The sequence below is a fragment of the Ranitomeya variabilis genome, chromosome 3 (genome assembly GCF_051348905.1).
Source record: "Ranitomeya variabilis isolate aRanVar5 chromosome 3, aRanVar5.hap1, whole genome shotgun sequence".
Classification (NCBI taxonomy): domain Eukaryota; kingdom Metazoa; phylum Chordata; class Amphibia; order Anura; family Dendrobatidae; genus Ranitomeya; species Ranitomeya variabilis.
Window position 1 is genome coordinate 136739749 of NC_135234.1, and position 18883 is coordinate 136758631.

General features: G+C 46.0%; 1 protein-coding gene across 1 annotated transcript in view; it reads left to right on the top strand.

Moving 5' to 3' along the window:
• Positions 1-18883, top strand: part of LOC143815469 (acetylserotonin O-methyltransferase-like) — a 185434-nt gene that overhangs the window by 107856 nt on the left and 58695 nt on the right. The gene's annotated exons all lie outside the window — the stretch shown is intronic.

Here is an 18883-nt window from a genome sequence, read left to right on the forward strand (position 1 = left end):
TCCTCACACTTTGGTAAAACTTGGGGTTAGGCAGGAAGTTAGGGAGAAAGCTGACTGGGTTGGAACCAGGCAACACCTTGTGGCAGAGGGTGTTGTGGGGGAAGATTCGGTAGGGTCCCTGTCAGGGGTGGGATCCTGACAGAGGCCTGGCAACGAGAGAGAACGTTACGGGACCGTGCCTGCTCAGTATAGCGGCGGTGCCCCAAGAAAGGACTAGAAGCGAGATTTATTGTGCTGAGTGAGAAACGAGATCAAAGCAAGAAGGAGAAACACCACTAGGAGTCGTGCTGTTAGACCGAGGCAACATCCTACTGAGGCGCAATTTGCCGGTGGCCGGAACGCCGAGGAAGTATAGAACTCCAGGCCATACTTCAAACCTACGGCAGGACAGTCAGTTACAGGCGGGCTGTCTCAACTATATCACCTACGAAGACATAGGGGGCACACTAGGAGAGGGGCGACTCTAGGGTCCCGGAAGAGCTCCGAGCCTACCCGTCATACGGGTGCGTCCTAACCAGACCATCAGGGAGGGATGGAGGAGAAGAACATCATCCGATCGAGTTGTGAGGGAACACAAGAAACAGACACAACAGTTGTGGGGACTATCCCGTAAGCACAGCAGGGGAGGACCACAACACATAGCGCTAGCAGGAAGGCACAGATTTCCACCTGCAAAGGGAACTCTGGAGGTGCCATCGGACCAGCCGGACTTGCGCAGCCTGGTTAACCGTATTCCGGATTGAGGACTTTGAGACCTTCAGTAAAGAGGTAAAGAGACTGCAACCTTGTGTCCTCGTTATTGACCGCGACCGGCACTACACCGCACCATACCACCACCTTTAGTTGCGCGCCCCTCAGCAGGGTCACGGACCGGGTCTAGCCACCGTGACAACCCTAGAGTAGAGACTCAGAGGCCCGGTACCGGGTACCCCTCGGCCCTGCGGCAGTGGGGGCGCTGCACATACAGTGCCTGCAGGCCTTGCACTGATGTGGATATGTGCACATAGACTCCCCTGCCTACCTAGCGCTGCAATCTATGTACCCCCGAATTAGCCCTAGAAAGGACTGTTGCTTTATGAGGATTTGTGGACTGAACACTAGCAGACCCACACTAACTAGTAAAAGTAAGAATCTGGCCCTATCTCAGCAGCAGCTCTCCCTATACTCGCTGAGTCCGGAGCAGAATACGGCGAGCAGGGCGGCGCCAGTTCTCTTATAGACCTGATGACATTGTGCAGCCAGCCAATCACTGTAATACCACAACAAAGATGGCTGCAGCATTACAGTGCATGGCAGACAATCCCTGCATGGTCATTGGCGCTCTAAAGAGTGCACCGAGCATAGTGATACTCGGGCGAGTACCGAGTAGTGGTGAGCACTTTCACTCATCACTAATACTCATGTTTATTCGGACTCCCATGACAGCACCACGAGAGAGGGGATCCGCCCTTCAGGAACAGGAAACCTACAGATACAAAAGGGTGGCACCTCTCCCATGTATCAGTTGATTTCCTGTTCCTATAAGGACTGATCCTACAGAAGATGGATCCCAGGCCAACCGGCCGACTCAGGTAGCGAGGGGGTCTCCTACTTCGGCCGGTGTGGAGTTCCTGGAGGCATCATGGTGGTCCTGGTAGGGCTGCATGTTGGTGATGCTAGCAGCAGGGAGCGGTGGGCCAGTGGCCTTTCCGTTTCCAGTCGTTGTGTCCCCAGGGTGTATGGTGGTGCTGGAGGCTATCGGTTCCAGGGGAAGCCATCCGGGACACCGCTGGCTGTCCGAGCATCCCACGCTGCACTCGGCGCTGACAGGAAGTGCTGGGGGCCACGGTGACATCTAGGGGCGGAGCCGATGTGTGTTTCCGGGTCAGGGGTTGCCGTGCATGCGTGGTGACTCCAAGATGGCGATGCCCACCAGTAATTGCATGCCGAGCAAAGCACGGGCTTCCTGCCTGTCATCTGCACCTGGGGGGCGGACAGCGAATCAGGGGCAGCGCCGGGCATTCTGCTGAACCGGAGGAGGGAATTTAAGCAGGCTCCAGACCCGGACCCTTGCTTCTGGCCTCAAGGTATGAGGATGGAGAGTTACCATGAGCAGCAGGCCCTGCTGCCGGAGGAGATTCATCAGAAGTTCAAAGCCAAGGACCATGTCAGGAGAAGTGACAATTCCGATCGAAAAAGCTCCTACAAACAAGGATCGGATGCATCATCCAGAAAAGACACCCCTCGTATTCCGATATCTTTTTTCTGCAACCACTGATAAGTAATCTACGAGAAAGTTCACTCAGTGACGCAGTCCCCCTCATATTATTTATTTTAGGGGAAGAAGTGCATCAGTAAGGCTAAACACAAGGAATGCGTCCTCTGTGGAGTCCCCTTACCAGATTCAAGCTAAAAAAAAACTATGTGCCCCCTGTATCCAGCAGATGGTGAGGTCTCAGGGAGGGGGAGGGGTGGAGTGGAACTAAGTCTAGAAAGACTACATTGCCTTACTATACTCCCTCAGGTAGCGGAAGAATCTACTAATATGGCGGCAAGCCTGAAGGAGATGATCAGGGCAGAAGTTAAGCAGTCTCTTAAGTCCCTGTCTCAAGCAGGACCCTCAAAATCCAAAGGTCCCCTGGTCTCTGATTCTTCAGGGGATGATGATAGGGATGAAGGCTCCTACAATTCGGGTCCCTAGTCCTCGTCGGGAGAAGATTCTGGCCGCTTTTGTTTACCCCTTGATAGGATTGCCAATTAATCAAGTCAGTCAGGGGGACGATGGGCATAGCAGATCCCAAGCCGCAGTTATCCAAAGAAGAGATCATGTTCAGTGGACTGGATTAGAAGAAACGTAGGTCTTTTCCATTGAATGAAAAGATTCAGGAACTTATTTATAGGGAATGGAAGAAACCTGAGAAGAAAGGTTCCCTGCCACCAGCTTTAAAGCGCAGATATCCCTTTGACGACCCAGCAGTCAGCACTTGGGACAAGGCCCATAAGCTACATGCGGTGGTGGCCAAAGTCTCAAAACAAGCCTTGCTGCCTTTTGAGGATATGGGATCTCTTAAGGATCCACTTGACAGAAAGGCATACTCCTTCCTTAAGAGAACCTGGGAAATGGTGGCTGGTTCCTTAAGGCCAGCAGTAGCATCAACTTGTACGGCCAGATCAATAATGGTCTGGCTGGACCAATTAGAATCCTAGTTAAAGGAAGAGGCTTCTAGAGACGCTATGTTAAGTGCTCTGCCGGTGATCCAGGTGGCCGCTGCCTTCTTATCAGATGCTTCTATTGACTCAGCTAAGATGGCGGCTAGGGCAGCAGGTCTCTCTAATGCTGCTAGGAGAGCCCTATGGTTGAAATGCTGGTTGGGGGACATTCAGGAGAGATCAAAACTCTGATTTACACCGATTTAGAGGGGAAGAAAGGCGTAGAAGAGGTACGGGATTTATGTTCCGTCGTTCCTTAAGGGAAAGGAAGAAGCCAGACCAATGACTAGCATTGCAGTGGGGGGGGGGGGTTGTTGGCCTTTTCCGCAGCATGGTCAGAAATCACAAATAGTGACTGGGTGCGGTGCGTTATATCTCAGGGACTCAAACTTGAGTTTAATCGTATTCCAGAAGTTAACTTTAAACTTACTCCCTTGCGCTCTTCTCCCCTTGAACAGTCGGCGTTAGAATCGGAAGTCACGGCTCTCTGTCTAAGGAATGTTTTGATATAAATTCCAGATTCTGAAAGAGGGAGAGGATTTTACTCTCCCCTGTTTCTCATCCAAAAACCTGATAAAATATTTAGGACTATCATAAACCTTAGGTCCCTTAATAGTTTTCTGGTCAAACATACCTTTAAAATGGAATCTATTAGTTCAACAATAAAAATGCTGTTTAAAAACTGTTTCATGGTAGTAGTGGATTTAAAAGATGCATATTATCATGTACCCATCCATGCGGATTCCCAACAATTATTAAGAGTGGTGGTTTTCATGGGGGGAATAGTTCACCACTTTCAATATACGGCGCTTCCAGTTGGGTTATCAGCTGCCCCCAGAGTATTTACAAAAATAGTTGCGGAGGTTATGGCACATTTACGGGAATCCGATATTCTCATTGTCCCATACTTAGATGATTTTCTCATAGTGGGGAATTCAGAGGATCATTGCCTATCACAATTGGAGGTGGCTAGGAGGAAGCTAGAACATTTAGGCTGGATAGTAAATTATGAGAAATCTCGGCTACAGCCCCTAAAAGTTCAGAGGTTCCTGGGTCTGCTGTTGGATTCAGCTACCCAGCAGTGCTGTCTTCCCCCACATAAGTCAATTCAGATTCATCATCAGGTGTTAAAAGCAATTAATAAACCCCCCATGACCTTAGACAGGCCATGTCCCTCTTAGGGTCCCTGACATCATGTATTCCGGCTGTCAAGAGGGCTCAGCTTCACGCTAGACCCCTTCAAAATGATGTTTTGATTAATGATAGGGCCTTGGGAGGGTCCTTACATGAAAAGATAACATTGAGCCCATTAACCCTTATGTCGCTTAAATGGTGGCTAAACAGGGATAAATTGCTGCAGGTGTTCCTTGGGTAACAGATATAACTGGCGTGATAACCACAGATGATAGCCCCTCGGGGTGGGGGGCCCACATGGGTGACATTCTGGTTCAGGGACAGTGGGACTCCCTCACAACGGCTTCATCCAACCAGAGTGTAATAATTATAGGGGATAACTCAGGAGACTCTAGTGGTGAGGAAAATCAGGGAGGATGGGGCAAAAGTTATACTGATTGCCCCATTCTGGCCCAGGAGGACCTGGTTCGTATGTTCAGGACAATGTCGGTAGACGATCCCTGGGTACTTCCAGACATCCCGGACTTGCTCTACCAAGGTCCGAACAGCCATCCACAAGTGAAGGGACTCCATTTAATGGCATGGAGTTTGAGCGGTTGTTGTTAAAAGACAGAGGCATCTCCCCGAATTTAGTAGATACCCTTCTTAAGAGTAGGAAACAGATCACAACTAAGATCTACTCTAGAACTTGGAAGAAGTTCCTGGCCATATCAGACTTCGACATAAAAGAGGGCGTGCCAATACGCCAGATCTTAGAATTTCTGCAGATGGGATTGGAATTAAATCTTTCCATGAGTACACTAAAAGTACAGGTCTCAGCCCTGGGAGCCCTGTTCTCTTGTAATATTGCCAACAATTATTGGGTTTCGAGGTTTATTAAGGCTGTTGGTAGAGCTAGACCCATACATAAGAGTATGTTGGTTTCGTGGGATCTTAAGCTAGTCCTTTTATCTTTGACAAAGGAGCCCTTCGAACCCCTACAATCAGCCTCAATAAAGATGCTATCCCTTAAAACAGCTTTCCTGGTAGTGATAACCTCTGCACGTAGAGTAGGAGACATCCAGGCGCTTTCCAGGCTTCCCCCTTATACAGAATTTGTGCAGTATAGGGTGATCCTCAGACCGGACCCAGCTTACTTGCTGAAAGTAGTATCCCATTTCCACAGGTCTCAGGAAATAGTTCTACCATCATTTCTCCCTAAGCCTTCTAACTCTAAAGAAGAGGAACTCCATACATTAGATGTCAGAAGATGTCTTCTGCAATATATCTCAGTCACTGATACTTGGAAGAGAGATAATGCACAATTTTTATCCTTTCAAGGTCCTAGGAAAGGGTATAGAGTATCAAGATGCACACTAGCTAGATGGATTAGGGAGGCTATCTCTGTTATGACCCCAGTGGACAGAGTCTCAGAGGAACGTGTAAGTCTGCAAGATACAAAAATCCAGCTCATAGGGCTGTGGTAACTGGGTTGACCAAATAGCTACTCCTAACGCCAACACTAGAAGTAGCCGGGGATCATGCCTACGGTGAACGCTAGATGACTCGCGCCAGCCGGAGAATCTAACTACCCCTGGAGAAGAAAACAAAGACCTCTCTTGCCTCCAGAGAAAGGGACCCCAAAGCAAGATACAAGCCCCCCACAAATAATAACGGTGAGGTAAGAGGAAATGACAAACACAGAAATGAACCAGGTTCAGCAAAGAGAGGCCAGCTTACTAATAGCAGAATAAAGCAAGATAACTTATCTGGTCAACAAAAACCCTATAAAAATCCACGCTGGAGATTCAAGAACCCCCGAACCGTCTAACGGTCCGGGGGGAGAACACCAGCCCCCTAGAGCTTCCAGCAAAGGTCAGGATACAGATAGGAACAAGCTGGACAAAAATACCAAACAAAACAAAAGCAAAAAGCAAAGAAGCAGACTTAGCTTGAAAAACAGGAACCAGGATCAGAGGACAAGAGCACAACAGATTAGCTCTGATTTCAACGATGCCAGGCATTGAACTGAAGGTCCAGGGAGCTTATATAGCAACGCCCCTGAACTAACAGCCCAGGTGAGGATATAGGAAAAGACAGACGCTCCAGAGTCAAATCACTAATGACCACTAGAGGGAGCAAAAAGCAAAATCACAACAGTACCCCCCCCCTTAGTGAGGGGTCACCGAACCCTCACCACGACCACCAGGGCGATCAGGATGAGCGGCGTGAAAGGCACGAACTAAATCGGCCGCATGAACATCAGAGGCGACCACCCAGGAATTATCTTCCTGACCATAGCCCTTCCACTTGACCAGGTACTGAAGCCTCCGCCTGGAGAGACGAGAATCCAAGATCTTCTCCACCACGTACTCCAACTCGCCCTCAACCAACACCGGAGCAGGAGGCTCAGCAGAAGGAACCACAGGCACAACGTACCGCCGCAACAAGGACCTATGAAACACGTTGTGGATAGCAAACGACACAGGAAGATCCAGGCGAAAGGACACAGGATTAAGAATTTCCAATATCTTGTAAGGACCAATAAAACGAGGTTTAAATTTGGGAGAGGAAACCTTCATAGGAACAAAGCGGGAAGAAAGCCACACCAAATCCCCAACACGTAGTCGGGGACCCACACCGCGGCGGCGGTTGGCAAAGCGCTGAGCCCTCTCCTGTGACAACTTCAAGTTGTCCACCACAAGATTCCAGATCCGCTGCAACCTATCCACCACAGAATCCACCCCAGGGCAGTCAGAAGGTTCCACATGACCCGAAGAAAAACGAGGGTGGAAACCAGAGTTGCAGAAAAACGGCGAAACCAAGGTGGCGGAACTAGCCCGATTATTAAGGGCAAACTCAGCTAACGGCAAGAAGGTCACCCAATCGTCCTGATCAGCAGAGACAAAACACTTCAAATAAGCCTCCAAAGTCTGATTAGTTCGCTCCGTCTGTCCATTAGTCTGAGGATGGAAAGCAGATGAAAACGACAAGTCAATGCCCATCCTACTACAAAAGGATCGCCAGAATCTGGAAACGAACTGGGATCCTCTGTCTGACACAATATTCTCAGGGATGCCGTGCAAACGAACCACGTTCTGGAAAAACACAGGAACCAGATCGGAAGAGGAAGGCAGTTTAGGCAAAGGAACCAAATGGACCATCTTGGAGAAGCGATCACATATCACCCAGATAACAGACATGCCCTGAGACACCGGAAGATCAGAAATGAAATCCATGGAGATATGTGTCCAAGGTCTCTTAGGGACAGGCAAGGGCAAGAGCAACCCGCTGGCACGAGAACAGCAAGGCTTAGCTCGAGCACAAGTCCCACAGGACTGTACAAATGACCGCACATCCCTAGACAAGGAAGGCCACCAAAAGGATCTGGCCACCAGATCTCTGGTGCCAAAAATTCCTGGGTGACCTGCCAACACCGAGGAATGAACCTCGGAAATGACTCTGCTGGTCCACTTATCAGGCACAAACAGTCTGTCAGGTGGACAAGAATCAGGCCTATCAGCCTGAAATCTCTGCAACACACGTCGCAGATCTGGAGAAATAGCTGACAAGATAATACCATCCTTAAGAATACCAACAGGTTCAGCGACTCCAGGAGCATCAGGCACAAAGCTCCTGGAAAGAGCATCGGCCTTCACATTCTTTGAACTTGGTAAATACGAGACAACAAAGTCAAAACGGGAGAAAAACAATGACCAGCGGGCCTGTCTAGGATTCAGGCGTTTAGCAGACTCGAGATACATCAGATTTTTGTGATCAGTCAAGACCACCACACGATGCTTAGCACCCTCGAGCCAATGACGCCACTCCTCAAATGCCCATTTCATGGCCAACAACTCCCGATTGCCCACATCATAATTTCGCTCCGCAGGCGAAAACTTCCTAGAGAAAAAGGCGCAAGGTCTCATAACAGAGCAACCAGGGCCTCTCTGCGACAAAACGGCCCCTGCTCCAATCTCTGAAGCATCCACCTCAACTTGAAAGGGAAGCGAGACATCAGGCTGGCACAAAACAGGCGCCGAAGTAAACCGACGTTTCAACTCCTGGAAAGCCTCCACGGCAGCAGGAGCCCAATTAACCACATCGGAGCCCTTCTTGGTCATATCCGTCAAAGGTTTCACAATGCTAGAAAAGTTAGCGATAAAACGACGGTAGAAGTTAGCGAAACCCAAGAACTTCTGAAGACTCTTAACTGACGAGGGCTGAGTCCAATCAAGAATAGCTCGGACCTTGACTGGGTCCATCTCCACAGCAGAAGGGGAAAAAATGAACCCCAAAAAGGGAACCTTCTGTACACCATAAAGACACTTTGAGCCCTTGACAAACAAAGAATTTTCACGCAAAATTTTAAAGACCTTCCTGACCTGCTCCACATGCGAGTCCCAATTATCAGAAAAAACCAGAATATCATCCAGATAAACGATCAGAAATTTATCCAGATAGTTCCGGAAAATGTCATGCATAAAGGACTGAAAAACTGAAGGGGCATTAGAGAGCCCAAAAGGCATCACCAAGTACTCAAAATGACCTTCGGGCGTATTGAATGCGGTTTTCCATTCATCCCCTTGCTTAATGCGCACAAGTTTGTACGCACCACGAAGGTCTATCTTGGTGAACCACTTGGCACCTTTAATCCGGGCAAACAAGTCAGACAACAGCGGCAAAGGATACTGAAATTTGACAGTGATCTTATTTAAAAGCCGATAGTCAATACAAGGCCTCAAAGATCCGTCCTTTTTAGCCACAAAAAAGAATCCCGCACCAAGAGGGGAAGAAGACGGACGGATGTGTCCTTTCTCCAGAGACTCCTTGATATATGAACGCATAGCGGTATGTTCAGGTATCGACAGATTAAACAGTCTTCCCTTAGGAAACTTACTGCCTGGAATCAAATCTATTGCACAGTCACATTCCCTATGAGGAGGCAATGCACTGGACCTGGACTCGCTAAAGACATCCTGATAATCAGACAAGTACTCCGGAACTTCCGAAGGCGTAGAAGAAGCAATAGACACAGGCAGGGAATCCTCATGAATACCACGACAGCCCCAACTAGACACTGACATAGCCTTCCAGTCAAGGACTGGATTATGGGTCTGTAACCATGGCAGCCCCAAAACAACCAAATCATGCATTTTATGTAGAACGAGAAAACGTATCACCTCGCGGTGTTCAGGAGTCATGCACATGGTAACCTGTGTCCAATACTGCGGCTTATTTTCTGCCAATGGCGTAGCATCAATACCCCTAAGAGGGATAGGATTTTCTAATGGTTCAAGAATAAAACCACAGCGCTTAGCAAATGAGAGATCCATAAGACTCAGGGCAGCACCTGAATCTACAAACGCCATGACAGGATAAGATGACAGTGAGCAAATCAAAGTTACAGACAGAATAAACTTAGGATGCAAATTACCAACGGTGACAGGACTAACAACCTTAGATATACGTTTAGAGCATGCTGAGATAACATGTGTAGAATCACCACAGTAGTAGCACAAGCCATTCCGGCGTCTATGAATTTTCCTCTCATTTCTAGTCAGGATTCTATCACATTGCATCAAATCAGTTGTCCGTTCAGACAACACCATGAGGGAATTTGCGGTTTTTCTATCACATTGCATCACATCAGGTGTCTGTTCAGACAACATGAGGGAATTTGCGGTTTTGCGCTCCCGCAACCGCCGGTCAATTTGAATAGCCAGGGACATGGTATCATTCAGACCTGTGGGAATGGGAAAACCCACCATAACATTCTTAATGGCCTCAGAAAGGCCATTTCTAAAATTAGCGGCCAGTGCACACTCGTTCCAATGTGTCAGCACGGACCATTTCCGAAATTTTTGGCAATACACCTCTGCCTCGTCCTGGCCCTGAGACATAGCCAGCAAGGCTTTCTCTGCCTGAATCTCAAGATTGGGTTCCTCATAAAGTAAACCGAGCGCCAGAAAAAACGCATCAATATCAGCCAATGCCGGATCTCCTGGCGCCAACGAAAAAGCCCAATCCTGAGGGTCACCCCGTAAGAATGAAATAACAATTTTTACTTGTTGAGCAGAGTCTCCAGACGAACAAGGTTTAAGGGACAAAAATAATTTACAATTATTCCTGAAATTCCTAAACTTAAATCGGTCTCCTGAAAACAGTTCAGGAATCGGAATCTTGGGTTCAGACCTAGGATTTCTGGTAACATAATCCTGTATACCCTGCACACGAGCGGCAAGCTGGTCCACACTTGTAATCAAGGTCTGGACATTCATGTCTGCAGCAAGCTTAAGCCACTCTGAGGTAAAGGGGAAAAGAAAAAAAAAAAATGAGAGAGGGAAAAAAAACCTCAAAATTTTCTTTCTTATAATCCCACTTCTGCAATGCATTAAACATTTAATACTGGCCTGGCATACTGTTATGACCCCAGTGGACAGAGTCTCAGAGGAACGTGTAAGTCTGCAAGATACAAAAATCCAGCTCATAGGGCTGTGGTAACTGGGTTGACCAAATAGCTACTCCTAACGCCAACACTAGAAGTAGCCGGGGATCATGCCTACGGTGATCGCTAGATGACTCGTGCCAGCCGGAGAATCTAACTACCCCTAGGAGAAGAAAACAAAGACCTCTCTTGCCTCCAGAGAAAGGGACCCCAAAGCAAGATACAAGCCCCCCACAAATAATAACGGTGAGGTAAGAGGAAATGACAAACACAGAAATGAACCAGGTTCAGCAAAGAGAGGCCAGCTTACTAATAGCAGAATAAAGCAAGATAACTTATCTGGTCAACAAAAACCCTATAAAAATCCACGCTGGAGATTCAAGAACCCCCGAACCGTCTAACGGTCCGGGGGGAGAACACCAGCCCCCTAGAGCTTCCAGCAAAGGTCAGGATACAGATAGGAACAAGCTGGACAAAAATACCAAACAAAACAAAAGCAAAAAGCAAAGAAGCAGACTTAGCTTGAAAAACAGGAACCAGGATCAGAGGACAAGAGCACAACAGATTAGCTCTGATTTCAACGATGCCAGGCATTGAACTGAAGGTCCAGGGAGCTTATATAGCAACGCCCCTGAACTAACGGCCCAGGTGAGGATATAGGAAAAGACAGACGCTCCAGAGTCAAATCACTAATGACCACTAGAGGGAGCAAAAAGCAAAATCACAACATATCTCTCTGGCTTATACAGCAGGTTGGGGTCCGGCTCCACAGAATCTGAAGGCGCATTCCACCCAGGCCTTGGCATCATCCTGGGCAGAAAGATCTGGAGTATCAATCGAACAAATATGTAAGGCGGCCACATGGTCATCCCCTTCCACCTTTAATAAACCCTTTATTAACACAATCGTCAGTAAATTTATAAGCATAAGGCGACTCAAAATCATATTACTAATTTTGGAGGACAGAGAGTCAAAAAATGGCCCAAAAAGTAACATTAAAACATGTTTATTGAAAATTCAACTTGCATAGGAGCACATACATATCACATGGAGAAGATTTCATATAAAAAGGTGAATTGTGACTGTATCCATTGGTGCAACCAATACACCAGGTTCACAGATCAGGGCACAATTGCAGTAATAGTATAAGCTATATGTTGCAGCAACAAGTAACAATGAGCTCCATATATGTGTGGAGAGTCATATCTGATGCATGGTAGCTAGAGTAAATATTACCAGCTAGTAATAGTGCTGACCGTACTACCATACATATATAAATGCCTTACAACATATAGAGCATAAAAGAGTAAGAACTAATTACCCATCAGTGTTGAAGTGAGCCCGTCTGGATCCCGGGTGTGTACCCCAACGCGAGTTTCGCGTCTGTGTATAACCGCTTCCTCAGGGGGCGTGGCTAATACGGAATCCCAATCTAATATATATCATGACCAAATCCGGTCATGTGACCAACAGGTGCGTTAACGTGGAACGCAGAAAATACGTCATCGCTGTATTCCAAGCCTCAGATTCAGTAGCAGGACCTGGTCATGTGAGCGGGTCGGCGCCACGCCCACATCACACAACACAGGATCGCCGCCGAAGAAGGAGCCCGGAACAGCAAAAGATGCATTCCAGCGTATAAAGTGACAAAGTGCTTGTGAGGTAATTGGTTCAGTGCAGTCATCATAACATTTAAAAAGCCTAAAAAATGTTTAGGCATTAAGGCAATAGTGCGCATGCGTGAGCAACAATTTGTATAAGAAAATGCACAATAATCCAGTATGTTCCCTAGCTCGACCCGCATCCGCAGTATCGAGACACGGAACATCCCTAGGAACAGATCATGCATATTACACTAATGAGGTGCTATAAGTGCACTAGACCGTGATAAATAAAATCGTGCTTACTCCACTATGTATAATTATATTACTATTACTCACACATAAAGGAAAAGAAAAAGAAAAAGAAAAACCAAAACCATAAAAATACACTACGGTCATAACCACTATGAGTCTACTCAAAAACCAAGTATCGAGGATATAAATCTAAACATGAGGATATTATGCATATCAAATCACATAAGTACAACACTTTTAAATAGATATACAAGTAATGGAGAGGAAATTATATTAATATTATTATTTTTTATATAGACAACACAGTCCATTTTCATTTATCAGTCTTCTCCACTTCCAAGTGGTGAGTGATGTTCTCATCCGTATATTTTCTCCTCATGTGTCCTCCGGCATGAATAGTCATGTGAAAAAATGACCGAGGGTATAAGCACACTAAAATAACAAGATCAGAAATACCGAATTAAAAACTGACGGGTATGTAACAGAGACAAAAAGATGAAATAATAACCCCGGACACTGAGCTTAGAGAAAGGAAGAAAATCCATGTGCCTCATTCAGGCCCCTAGGTATCATGGTTCCGAGAGTGTTAATCCAGCGGCACTCACGTTGTGCTAAAATGCGCTTGACATCGCCACCTCTGATGCCACAGGAAACATGATCAATCCCACGTGCCATGAAGGATTTGGGGTTGCAATCGTGAAACTGTCTATAGTGCCGTGGTATGGTCTTCAATTTCAAAGGTTCCTTCTCACCTCTAGCCGCCATTATGTCACGCACGTGTTCGCGTATTCGCGTGCCCAGTCGGCTAGAGGTGAGCCCAACATATATTTTGGGACAACTGCACACAGCATAATATATAACCTGCGTAGTGTTGCAGGTTATATGATAGTTGATTTTAAAAGTCCTTACACTATCGACAGATTCAAAGGTGGCAATGCGACTGATGTTGGAACATGAGACGCAACTGCCACACGGAAAGCAACCCCTTGGTGGTCCACCAGATCCAAAATTATACCCCATGGCCTTGGGAACATAGTGGCTGGACACCAGAAGATCCCTCAAATTTCTGCTCCTTCGAGCCGTCATTGAGGGATATTCTTTAAGGCAGTTAGAAAATAATGGGTCACTTCTGAGGATGCCCCAATGTTTTTGGAGACAACTCCTCATCGTGGCCCATTCGCCGTTAAAGGTGGAGATGAAACGCACTGTACCTTGTTGTTCAGATACTTTTTAAAAATTACCTCTAGGGCATAGCAACTCATCACGCGTCACGAATTTTGCCCTACGATATCCCTTTCTTATATTTCGATTGCTGTATCCCCTATTTTGGAACCTGGCCCTAAGGTCAGCTGCCTGTGCCTCAAATTTAGTGGCTGAGGAGCAGATCTGCTTCATCCTAAGATGCTGACCAACTGGGATGGCTGCGATGGTACTATAATGGTGACCCGAACTGGCATGTAGCAGGGAGTTGACCGACGTGGACTTTCTAAAGACATCGGTCTGTAAATAAAGTTTGCTATCCACCTGAATTTTGATGTCAAGAAAGTCCACCTCGGTCTTACTCACCTGATATGTCAATTTAATGTTGAGTGTGTTGTCATTCAACTGTTGCATGAACTGATTAAGAGTGTCCTCGGACCCCTGCCATATAATGAACAGGTCATCAATGTAACGCAGCCAGCACTGCACATGGTCCGCGGCCTGCGGCCCACCCCCACCAAAAACACCCCTCTCCCAAAATCCTAGGAAGAGGTTGGCGAAGGAGGGCACACAGGCCGCGCCCATGGCAGTGCCGCGCTGCTGCAAATAAAAAATGTCCTTGAACACAAAAATTTTTTTGTCAGTACGAATGACAACAATTCCATAATCAAGTCACAAATAGCACCATCCCAGTTGCTGGCATCCAGGAAGAAGCGGACCGCCTCCAAGCCATCATTGTGGCCGATACATGCATACAAAGATTGTATGTCTGCCGTAACAAGATACATATCAGGTTCCAATTGAATCCCATTGATCCGACGGAGGACGTCCGACGTGTCCCTGGCATAGGAGGGGAGCGATTCAACCAAAGGTTTTAGATAATAGTCCACAAATTTACAAACAGGATCACTCAAACCCCCTATGCCAGAGACAATCGGACGGCCTGGTGGGTCAATGGGATCTTTATGTATCTTGGGTATAAAGTAGAGTGTTGGAATTTTAGGGAATTTGGTTAGTAGGCCATCCAATACATGCTTGGGTATAATACCCCTATCATGAGCATCAGTCAAAATCCTCTCCAGCTCAAGAGAAAATTTAATGACTGGATTAGAGTCAAGTTTTTTGTATGTCTCTTTATCTCTAAGATGCTTAGATGCCTCTTTTTCGTAGAGGACACTGGGCCAAAGGACCACGTTTCCCCCCTTGTCCGCTGGTTTAATTACCAAATCATCATAGCTCCTAAGTTGTTCAAGGGCTAGTCTTTGGTTAGCCGTTAAATTGTCATGTCTGTTTGGGAGAGGGGTGTTTTTGGTGGGGGTGGGCCGCAGGCCGCGGACCATGTGCAGTGCTGGCTGCGTTACATTGATGACCTGTTCATTATATGGCAGGGGTCTGAGGACACTCTTAATCTGTTCATGCAACAGTTGAATGACAACACACTCAACATTAAATTGACATATCAGGTGAGTAAGACCGAGGTGGACTTTCTTGACATCAAAATTCAGGTGGATAGCGAACTTTATTTACAGACCGATGTCTTTAGAAAGTCCACGTCGGTCAACTCCCTGCTACATGCCAGTTCGGGTCACCCTTATAGTACCATCGCAGCCATCCCAGTTGGTCAGCATCTTAGGATGAAGCGGATCTGCTCCTCAGCCACTAAATTTGAGGCACAGGCAGCTGACCTTAGGGCCAGGTTCCAAAATAGGGGATACAGCATTCGAAATATAAGAAAGGGATACCGTAGGGCAAAATTTTTGACGCGTGATGAGTTGCTATGCCCTAGAGGTAATTTTAAAAAAGTATCTGAACAACAAGGTACAGTGCGTTTCATCTCCACCTTTAACGGCGAATGGGCCACGATGAGGAGTTGTCTCCAAAAACATTGGGGCATCCTCAGAAGTGACCCATTATTTTCTAAATGCCTTAAAGAATATCCCTCAATGACAACTCGAAGGAGCAGAAATTTGAGGGATCTTCTGGTGTCCAGCCACTATGTTCCCAAGGCCATGGGGTATAATTTTGGATCTGGTGGACCACCAAGGGGTTGCTTTCCGTGTGGCAGTTGCGTCTCATGTTCCAACATCAGTTGCATTGCCACCTTTGAATCTGTCGATAGTGTAAAGACTTTTAAAATCAACTATCATATAACCTGCAACACTACGCAGGTTATATATTATGCTGTGTGCAGTTGTCCCAAAATATATGTTGGGCTCACCTATCGCCGACTGGGCACGCGAATACGCGAACAAGTGCGTGACATAATGGCGGCTAGAGGTGAGAAGGAACCTTTGAAATTGAAGACCATACCACGGCACTATAGACAGTTTCACGATTGCAACCCCAAATCCTTCATGGCACGTGGGATTGATCATGTTTCCTGTGGCATCAGAGGTGGCGATGTCAAGCGCATTTTAGCACAACGTGAGTGCCGCTGGATTAACACTCTCGGAACCATGATACCTAGGGGCCTGAATGAGGCACATGGATTTTCTTCCTTTCTCTAAGCTCAGTGTCCGGGGTTATTATTTCATCTTTTTGTCTCTGTTACATACCCGTCAGTTTTTAATTCGGTATTTCTGATCTTGTTATTTTAGTGTGCTTATACCCTCGGTCATTTTTTCACATGACTATTCATGCCGGGAGGACACATGAGGAGAAAATATACGGATGAGAACATCACTCACCACTTGGAAGTGGAGAAGACTGATAAATGAAAATGGACTGTGTTGTCTATATAAAAAATAATAATATTAATATAATTTCCTCTCCATTACTTGTATATCTATTTAAAAGTGTTGTACTTATGTGATTTGATATGCATAATATCCTCATGTTTAGATTTATATCCTCTATACTTGGTTTTTGAGTAGACTCATAGTGGTTATGACCGTAGTGTATTTTTATGGTTTTGGTTTTTCTTTTCCTTTATGTGTGAGTAATAGTAATATAATTATACATAGTGGAGTAAGCACGATTTTATTTATCACGGTCTAGTGCACTTATAGCACCTCATTAGTGTAATATGCATGATCTGTTCCTAGGGATGTTCCGTGTCTCGATACTGCGGATGCGGGTCGAGCTAGGGAACATACTGGATTATTGTGCATTTTCTTATACAAATTGTTGCTCACGCATGCGCACTATTGCCTTAATGCCTAAACATTTTTTAGGCTTTTTAAATGTTATGATGACTGCACTGAACCAATTACCTCACAAGCACTTTGTCACTTTATACGCTGGAATGCATCTTTTGCTGTTCCGGGCTCCTTCTTCGGCGGCGATCCTGTGTTGTGTGATGTGGGCGTGGCGCCGACCCGCTCACATGACCAGGTCCTGCTACTGAATCTGAGGCTTGGAATACAGCGATGACGTATTTTCTGCGTTCCACGTTAACGCACCTGTTGGTCACATGACCGGATTTGGTCATGATATATATTAGATTGGGATTCCGTATTAGCCACGCCCCCTGAGGAAGCGGTTATACACAGAAGCGAAACTCGCATTGGGGTACACACCCGGGATCCAGACGGGCTCACTTCAACACTGATGGGTAATTAGTTCTTACTCTTTTATGCTCTATATGTTGTAAGGCATTTATATATGTATGGTAGTACAGTCAGCACTATTACTAGCTGGTAATATTTACTCTAGCTACCATGCATCAGATATGACTCTCCACACATATATGGAGCTCATTGTTACTTGTTGCTGCAACATATAGCTTATACTATTACTGCAATTGTGCCCTGATCTGTGAACCTGGTGTATTGGTTGCACCAATGGATACAGTCACAATTCACCTTTTTATATGAAATCTTCTCCATGTGATATGTATGTGCTCTTATGCAAGTTGAATTCTTTAATAAACCCTATTGGTTGGACTTGGGGTGCTCCTCAGATCTCACCTTCGGGTTAAGTCCCTCCATAAGGTAGCTTACATCTCTGTAAATCTCTCGTGGTGCTGTCATGGGAGTCCAAATAAAGCATTAAGCTACTTACCGGTAGCAGCATTTTTCAGAGGCCCATGACAGCACCCTTGGTTCCCTCCCTTTTCATGTGGGGCTTGCACTTCCTTAAGTATATATATATATAGAGAGAGAGAGAGAGAGAGAGAGAGAGAGAGAGAGAGAGAGAGAGAGAGAGAGAGAGAGAGAGAGAGAGAGAGAGAGAGAGAGAGTTTTTTCACGTGTGAAAACGCTGCTACCGGTAAGTAGCTTAATGCTTTCCATGCTATAGCACTACAGAGTGCAACTTTATGTGATAATTATGTACAGAGATTGCTACTCTTAGTTTGTGGTAATGCTACTCACTCAGCTGTTCACAGAGGTAGGCACAGAAACGTTTCTTCAGCTGTTTTATTTAAAACTGCATAAACCAGTGTGGGTTCAACAATATAAGCATATATTTCATGTTTACCTGCTATAGCATTACAGAGTGCAACTTTATTTGTTAATTACCTACTGTTTCAGCCAAATGTTTTATATTTTCATTTCTCATTCCAGAGCACCAGCTGCTATTTTTCTGCGATACGATACGATACACATTATTGATCCCGGGGTAAATTACGGTATTACAGCAGCAATACAAACAGCAGTACATAAAATATTAGGACACAAACCTTGCACAAGTATACCAACATTACATAACAAATAAATGTGGGTAGTTCAGGTATATAAGTCACTGTTAATTGACATTAGTACATCAGCAATCAGTCATTGTTGTCTACTACCCTTAGGAAATTATTATACATCCCCATAGCAGTGGGTACAAACGATTTCCTGAATTTCTCCTTCTTGCACCTTAGTAGGATTAGACGGCTGCTGAATGTGCTCTTCTGCTTCAGGAACAGCTCGTATAGTGGGTGTGTATTATTATTCATTAGAGCCCTACACTTCTTCTGAATCCTATCCTCCAATACCTCCTCAAGAGTCAAGATGGAGGCCAACAGCCGCGCTTGCCTTCTTGATAAGTTTGTTGAGCTTATTAGCGTCAGATACTCACACACTACTGCCCCAGCATATGATAGCAAAAAAAATGGCGCTTGCCACAATGGACTGATAGAACATTTCCAGCA